This window comes from Suncus etruscus, chromosome X (assembly GCF_024139225.1).
Source record: "Suncus etruscus isolate mSunEtr1 chromosome X, mSunEtr1.pri.cur, whole genome shotgun sequence".
NCBI lineage: Eukaryota > Metazoa > Chordata > Mammalia > Eulipotyphla > Soricidae > Suncus > Suncus etruscus.
In genome coordinates this window covers 3,309,406-3,316,880 of record NC_064868.1, presented here as the reverse complement: position 1 = coordinate 3,316,880, position 7,475 = coordinate 3,309,406, and the positions used below count along the sequence as shown (strand labels likewise).

General features: G+C 36.4%; 1 pseudogene; it reads right to left on the bottom strand.

Annotated features, from left to right (window-relative positions):
* Positions 1-3,085: 3,085 nt before the first annotated feature.
* Positions 3,086-3,200, bottom strand: LOC126000067 (uncharacterized; annotated as a pseudogene).
* Between the last annotated feature and the right edge of the window lie 4,275 nt (positions 3,201-7,475).

Below are 7,475 nucleotides of genomic sequence, written 5' to 3'. Positions count from 1 at the left end.
CTGAAAAAAAACAAGAAGCTTTACCTACCCTGAGCTTTTACTATAAAGCCATATTAATCAAAACAGCATGGTATCTGAACAAGAGAAAGTTTCAGATGAGTGGGTTAGAACAGAATATTCAGACATATACCCCCAAATACAGTCAACTAATATTGACAAATAAACCAAGAACTTGAAATTGAACAAATATAGTCTATTCAACAAATGGTGTTGGAACAACTGGATAAACACGTGTAAAAATTAAAATTTGATCCATCCCTCACACCTTACACAAAAATCAACTCAAAAGGGTATAAAGACCTTGAAATCAGACCCGAATCTATAGTTTATTTAATAAAAAATAGGCAGAACACTCCAAGATCTATATTTTTAAAATGTCATTGATGATAGAATGCCAATGGCAAGAACTTTAGCATCAAACCTAAATAAATGGGCCTACATCAAACTAAAAAGTTTCTGCATGGTGAAAGAAACTCTACTTAATGCTAGGAGACAGTTAACTGTAATGGGAAAAACTTTTTGCACTCAACACGTCAGATAAAGAACTAATATCTAGGAGATACAAAACACTCCATAAGCTGAGCTCCCAAAATCTAATAAACCCATAGAAAATTAGGGAGAAAAAATGAATAGACACTTCTTTGAGGAAGATCAAAATATGGCCAACAGATATATGTAAACATGCTCACCTTCACTCATCATTAGGGAAGTTCAAATCAAGACAAAAATGAGGTAACACCTTATACCAGTGAGGATGGCTCATATCAAAAATAATGGGAATAATCTCTGTTGACTGGGGAAGTGGTAAGAAAGGAACTCTTATCCACTGCTGGTGGGAATGCTGCCTGGTCCAACCCCTATGAAAAACCGTGTGGAGCATGCTCAGTAAACTCATAATTGAGCTGCCATATGACCGAGCAATTGCTTTCCTTTGTGTCTATCCAGAAATTAGAAGGATATTCATCCCAAAGTATGTCTGCACTCCACTATTTATCACAGTACTCAGTACAGTAGCCAAGATTTAGAACTAACTTGTTTCAAATGGATCATGAAGTGGATCATGAAGATGTGGTATTTATATACAATGGAATACTACATAGCAGTGAGAAATGATGCAATCACGGATTTTGTAGCAACATGGATGGATCTACAAAGTATTATGTTGAATGAATTAAGCCACAAGATGAAGGATAAATACAGAATGATAGCACTTTTCTGAGATATTTAGAATATACACCATATATACATGTAATACTCCAAGAACAAATACAGCAGTCCAATAGGGTAGAAACTCCAAGCACTGTAGTTGTCAACATTTAGTGGGGAGCAGATTTCAAAACAATTGGAAGAACAACACAAAGCCTCAACTATCCATTATATCATAAAGAAACCAGTAACAACAGAAACAACAGTTTAGAGTGAACAAGTATGTAATCAGCCTTTTACTACAAAGACCTATCATAATGTCTTAGGGAGCTTATACACATATACAGGTGAGGAATATGATTGGAAGACAGAGAATCCAGGAGCAGTGTTTCCTAATAATGTGTTTTAATGCCTTAATCTTACTAGATATAAAATAACCTCTCAGCTTCTATGTCCACAGGGGTTCTTGGATACAAAGGGTGGACAACCTAATTTGACACCTCAGTGCCCAGTAATACTAGATACCATATTCAGTTTACACTATGAAAATATCTTGATAAAACACTCTGTTTCTCTTGTTTATGTCCTCTATTAGGACCTGAAGCATATGATCATTTAGACCACTGAAACACTTAACTGCAAACCACAGACTTATATTACGGAACCTACTAATCGAGCACGCTTGGCCAAATTATCATTTCCTTTCTCTCTCTTTTCTTCTCTCTTCTCCCTACTTCTTTCCCCCATCTCCTTTCTTCTTCTTTCTGTTCTTCCTCCTCCTCATCAATTCAATCTATATCAAATAAAACTCACACTGTTAGTTTCTCTTCAGGAAAGAAACTTTGATACATAAGATGCAGCGGACAATACTACATAGGATAGCCACCTACATAGGTAGGCCTCATTAACACATTGTTTAGTATTTGAGACATGAAACCTATGTGTATCTTAAACTGCTCCAGCCATTATATAACCCTGAAACTTTCATTTAACAAGGCCCAACCCCACCATCCATGAAATGCCTAGAAACTGGGAAAATCTCCCAATTCCGATGCACTGACCAAATCTCTTTTATTTGAGTTATAAAATTTTTACTTTAATTTTTACGATATTTACCTATTTTTCCATTCTACTCTCTGTTATTTTTTGCTCTCCCTTCCTCTTTTTCACAAGCTATACATAAACTAATTATTTATCTTAATTCAACCAGTCCTTGAGAGCTCAGGTCCATCCTATAAGGGTCAGACTTCTAACAACATCTTAAGAACAGATCACAAATGTATGTCTTTATGTGGGCATGTGTACATAATGAGAGGACTCCTCTTTGAGAGCCAAACCTAAATTGTAAACAATCCATGCCTATAGTGTATATAGCCTCTCCTATATACTATCCCTCCTCACCTCCCCTTCAGAAATTCTATTATCCCTTCATCCCCCCATTTCTAATCCGATATTCCACCTTATTAACACTCTTTACCCTCATTTCTTAAGCCATTAGTTATCAATAATGCCCCAGTAAGCCATAACTCAGCTCCCAAGCAAAGGGACACCCACTCAGCCCCACATCTCATCCCCCGGCAAGAAACTACAACCAACAACCCTTCCCTGCTGACTCATGCTCCTTGGCACTACTTCTCACCCCCCCAAATATGGATTGTTGCTTGATATCGGACTCAACTCCAGAAGGAGCCCCAGTGCAAGAATTCTACTCTAGCCCTGATACAAATCATTTCTCAAACTCAACAAGACCAGGGTGTGTAATGAAAATATGCCCTAGATTCCACCCCCCCACAAGAATATCTCAAAAGACAATGGTGAAGCCTATATTTTCTTTATAAGTTTAAGAACTATATAATTTTACCTCTTAACCTATTTATCTCCAAGTGCAAGGAAGTCTCCTGCATCACTTTGTTCCCTCAATTACTTTTTTTTTATTGTAACCACTCAGACTGCATCCTCTCCCTCTATCCCTTCCAATGGCAAAAGGGTACTCTTCACAATCAGAAACTTCTCTAGTAACATACTATAGAAATGATCCCTGAAAGTATAGTCTTCTCAATTACTTTTTTAACTCGTTTTTATTTATTTTTCTATATATATGAGTATATATATATTATTTTTTATTGTTTGTTTCATTTTCTTCTCTTCCTTAACAATACTTGTTTTGATTCTGCTTGGTACAAAATCCTACAAGAAAAAGTCTTGCCTGGGATAATAGCTCAGGTCAAAACCAGGGCACAGAGAGGATGGAGCCTGAGACTCTCACCCCTAAATGCACCAGAAATATAATATAGCACCATTTCTTCTTGCAAAAGCATACTAAAATGAGGGAAATTTTACATATAGAAACAAACTCTTATCTACTAGGGATAAGAACTGATACATTTTACGGTACAAAGGCACTTTTCACCTTGAACATAAGTCATTTGGACCAACTTAGACTCCAGGGGAATAGAGATCAACCGTTCAACCCCAAAACCTAGATCCCAGACATAGAACTGACACAGTTCTCCGTAACAGCTCCAGGAACCAAACTCCTTCTGGGACATTCTTAATTCTGCTCTGACACCAACATGCTCCTGCATTGATATGACATCCTGACAATGAGGAAATGGCAACAACTTGATCTAAGAGCAGGCTGTCTTACCTCACCACCTAATGATAAGATGAAATAAGAAGACATGCCATCTTTTGATCTGTGCAAAAGCCAAGATCGCTATCTACAGAAGACTGACTGTGACAACCATGACTGGGCAGGACTTATCCCGGGACCAATAAAAAAAGACCCTAGTCTAGGTTTTGGCTTACTATCTACACAACAACCAGGATCTCTAATTCCAGAGGTCTGACTGAGACAACTGCAACTGAGCAGATCTTCTGGAAACATAATGAAAGACTATCCTAAGCTTTATACTAGGACCAGTGCAAAAACCAAGACTGCCAACTACAGAAGACTGATTAAAACAAAGGTGATGGAACAGAATTTCTAAAACCGTAAAATGAAAAAGGACTTCACTTTAGGAGCCTGTGCAAATACCAAGATCTCTAGCTATAGAGTCTTGAGTTTATTATCCTCGACATAGCAAAAAGTTTCCAGACACCATAAAAGGAAGGAGGGGAGAGTAAAATAACACATACAGAGCCTGTAGTTATTTCTATGACAGTATACTTCAAGGGAGAGAAATCCTGTATCTCTTCGGCCAACGGAATTCCCTTTCTATTCTCCCCAATATTTACTGTGCCTATGCAAAAAAAGAAGAAACACAAAATGATTACTTTTTGGTTTTGTTATTGTTTTTTTTTCTTTTCTTTCTTGTGCTTTGTTTTGTTTTATTTCAGGACTGTGATTATTGCATGGTTGTTGTCTTTAATGCTGTGGTGCTTTTTGTTTTTTTTTGTTTGTTTGTTTGATTTTTGTTTTGTTGTTATGTTTTTTCCTTTCTTTTTTCCCTTTCTTCTCTTAAATTGATATTCATAGCTTAAGAACTTTTCCCATTTTTTGCCTGTTTGATTTTTGCCCCATTTTATCTTTTTTCTTCCTTCAAACAGAACCACATAACTTAAACTATCTTGTTTAAAAATACAAATTAAGGGGAAATAATGGAGGGTACCTAGACCAAACAGTCATATGAACATTAAGTAGGAATAAAAAATTATCAGACTTAAACACCAAATCCAAAGCCAATGATAACAGAATTGATATTTAATCTACAACAAGCTAGACACAGAGGGGACCACTTATACTAGCAGCCCAAGGGTTAAAATATGGGGATATGGGATGCATGTTGGAAACACGGGTAGAGGGAGGACAACATTGGTGATTGGAATGCCCTTGATTCAATGTCATTATATGCCTAAAATATTACCGTGAAAGATTTGTAATCCATTTTGGTCAAAATAAAAATTATTCTGAAAAAGTGATATTCCTGTGATGGTAGTTGAAAGCCATAAAATGATGTTTTGTTCTTCGTCAATTAGTTAGGACAGTGATGATGGCAACACTTAAATGTGAAGGGTTTTATAAGAACATAACAGAAGCTAAGATATTATGATAAAATATACCTTAGGGACTGGAGAAATAGTATGGCAGGTACTTTGCCAAGCATATAAATGGCCCATATATGATCTCTGGAATAATATATGGCACTGTGAGGCATAATAGGAGTGATCCCTTAGCACAGAGCTAGGAGTAAACTGGAGCACACCAGGTGTGGCAAAAAAAGAAAAAATATACTCTAGAGAAGCTGCAGGATAGAGGACAGATCTGGGTGGGTCGCACCACACACAGGTGAGTTAGCAGAGAAGGAGACCTCAGACCAGGCCCAACCCCTGCCTCTGTAACCCAGCTCACTCAGAAGCTGCAGGATAGAGGAAAGCTCTGGGCAGGTCATGCCTCAGGTGAGTTAGCAGAGGGAGACCTGAGACAAGGCCCAACCCCCACTGCCTTAAACCCGCTTATATGTCTCAGGGCAGAGGAGGTCTCCAGCCACCACAGACCACTTTAAGAAAAACACCATGAAATTCCAACACCCCAACATACCCTATACAAAGAAAAATGGGAGACTAAGGAAGACTTTGAAAGCTGAAGATACATAGTGAAACTTTAACAGATTTCCAAGCTCTCCAAAACTCAATAGATGAAGAACTAAAATCAGCATTTAATATCTTAGCAATGTAATTCAAAGAATCATTAACCAAATAAATAAAAATACATATATGAACAATTCACCCAACTCAAAGAAGAGTTCTGTCATAAGATGAGAGAGTTCATACAAAGAGAACTATAGAAACTAAAAACCATGCTACCAAGCCACATAGAATAATTGCACACATAGAGAAAGGTATTCATGAACGGAAAGACAAAATTACAAGCCAGAAACAACAAAGAAGTCAACAAAGAAATGAAACACAAAACATTGGAAGACAAAAAAGAAAAAAACACATTGGAAGAAAAAGTAAGGTACTTAATGAAAAAAGACAAAAGAAATAATCTAAGAATGTAGAAATACCAGAAGGGAAGGGAAAAGGGAACGGGGAAGAGCAAGTAGTGAGGGAAATAATAGCAGAAAATTTTTCCACTCTCTGAAAAGAGGCACCTGAGCAAATCCAAGAAGCAAAATAGTTCCAAATAAAATAGACCTTAATAGACCAACACAAAGACATATAGTAATCCAAATGACAAAAAAAAAAAAAAAACAAAGGGAAAGATTAATCCTTTAAAGCAATTACAGATAAAAATACCTCAAGTACAAAGGAAGAAACATGAGAATCAAACCAGACCTTGCCTTTGATACAATTCAAGCAAGAAGACAGGGAACAACATATTTAAATTATTTAATGAAAGAAACTTTCAACCTATAGTACACTACACAACAAAACTCTCATTCACATGGAAGAGAGGAATAAAAACATTCTCAGACTAAAAAAACGCACACTATTAGCATTAACCAAACCAACCTAACTACTCAGAAATAAATTACACTACCTAAACTCCCAATTGTAACAAAAACAACACTAAACAATGTAATAGTACAACAACTCTCTCTTTTAATAATCTCCTTAAATACTTCAACAGACTAAACTCCCCCATTAAAAGACACAGAGTAGAAGTTTGGATCAGAAAACAAAAACCAGATATCTGTTGCCTGCATGAAACACACCTAAAAGAACAGGATAGACACAGCCATGGAATAAAAGAATAGAAATCAATTACTCAAACCAATAGAAACAAAAAAGCTGGGACAGCCATTCTTATAGCAGACCAAATTGCATTCAACCTCAACAAAGTGGTCATAGACAAAGAGGGTCACTATAGATCAGTGGAACATTAGACCAAGAAGTACAAACTCTGATCAACATTTATGCACCAAATAAAATGCCAGCAAAATACATAAGGAGCTTTCTCACAAACCTAGAGAAACATATGAAAGGAAACATTATACTAGTAGGAAACTTCACCACCATCATCACCATTAGACAGATCCACTAGGTAGAAATCTATCAAAGAAATAAGAGTACTAAATGAGAAACTAGAAGAACTAGTACTAATGGATATATACAGGGCCCTACATCTCAAAGAGCAGAATACATATTGTTCTCAAGTACACATGGAACATTCTTTAATAGACCACACCTCAGGATATAAATCCAATTTTCACAAAGTAACAAATATAAGGATTATTAAAGAAGCATCCTATCAGATCACAAAACAACAGAGATCAAGATTGTCAGTAAAAGAAGGTGTGGAGAAAATTCAACACCTGAAGATTAAACAACATGCTGCTCAACAACAGTTAGTTCAAAGAGGAATTAAATGAAGAAATAAAAAG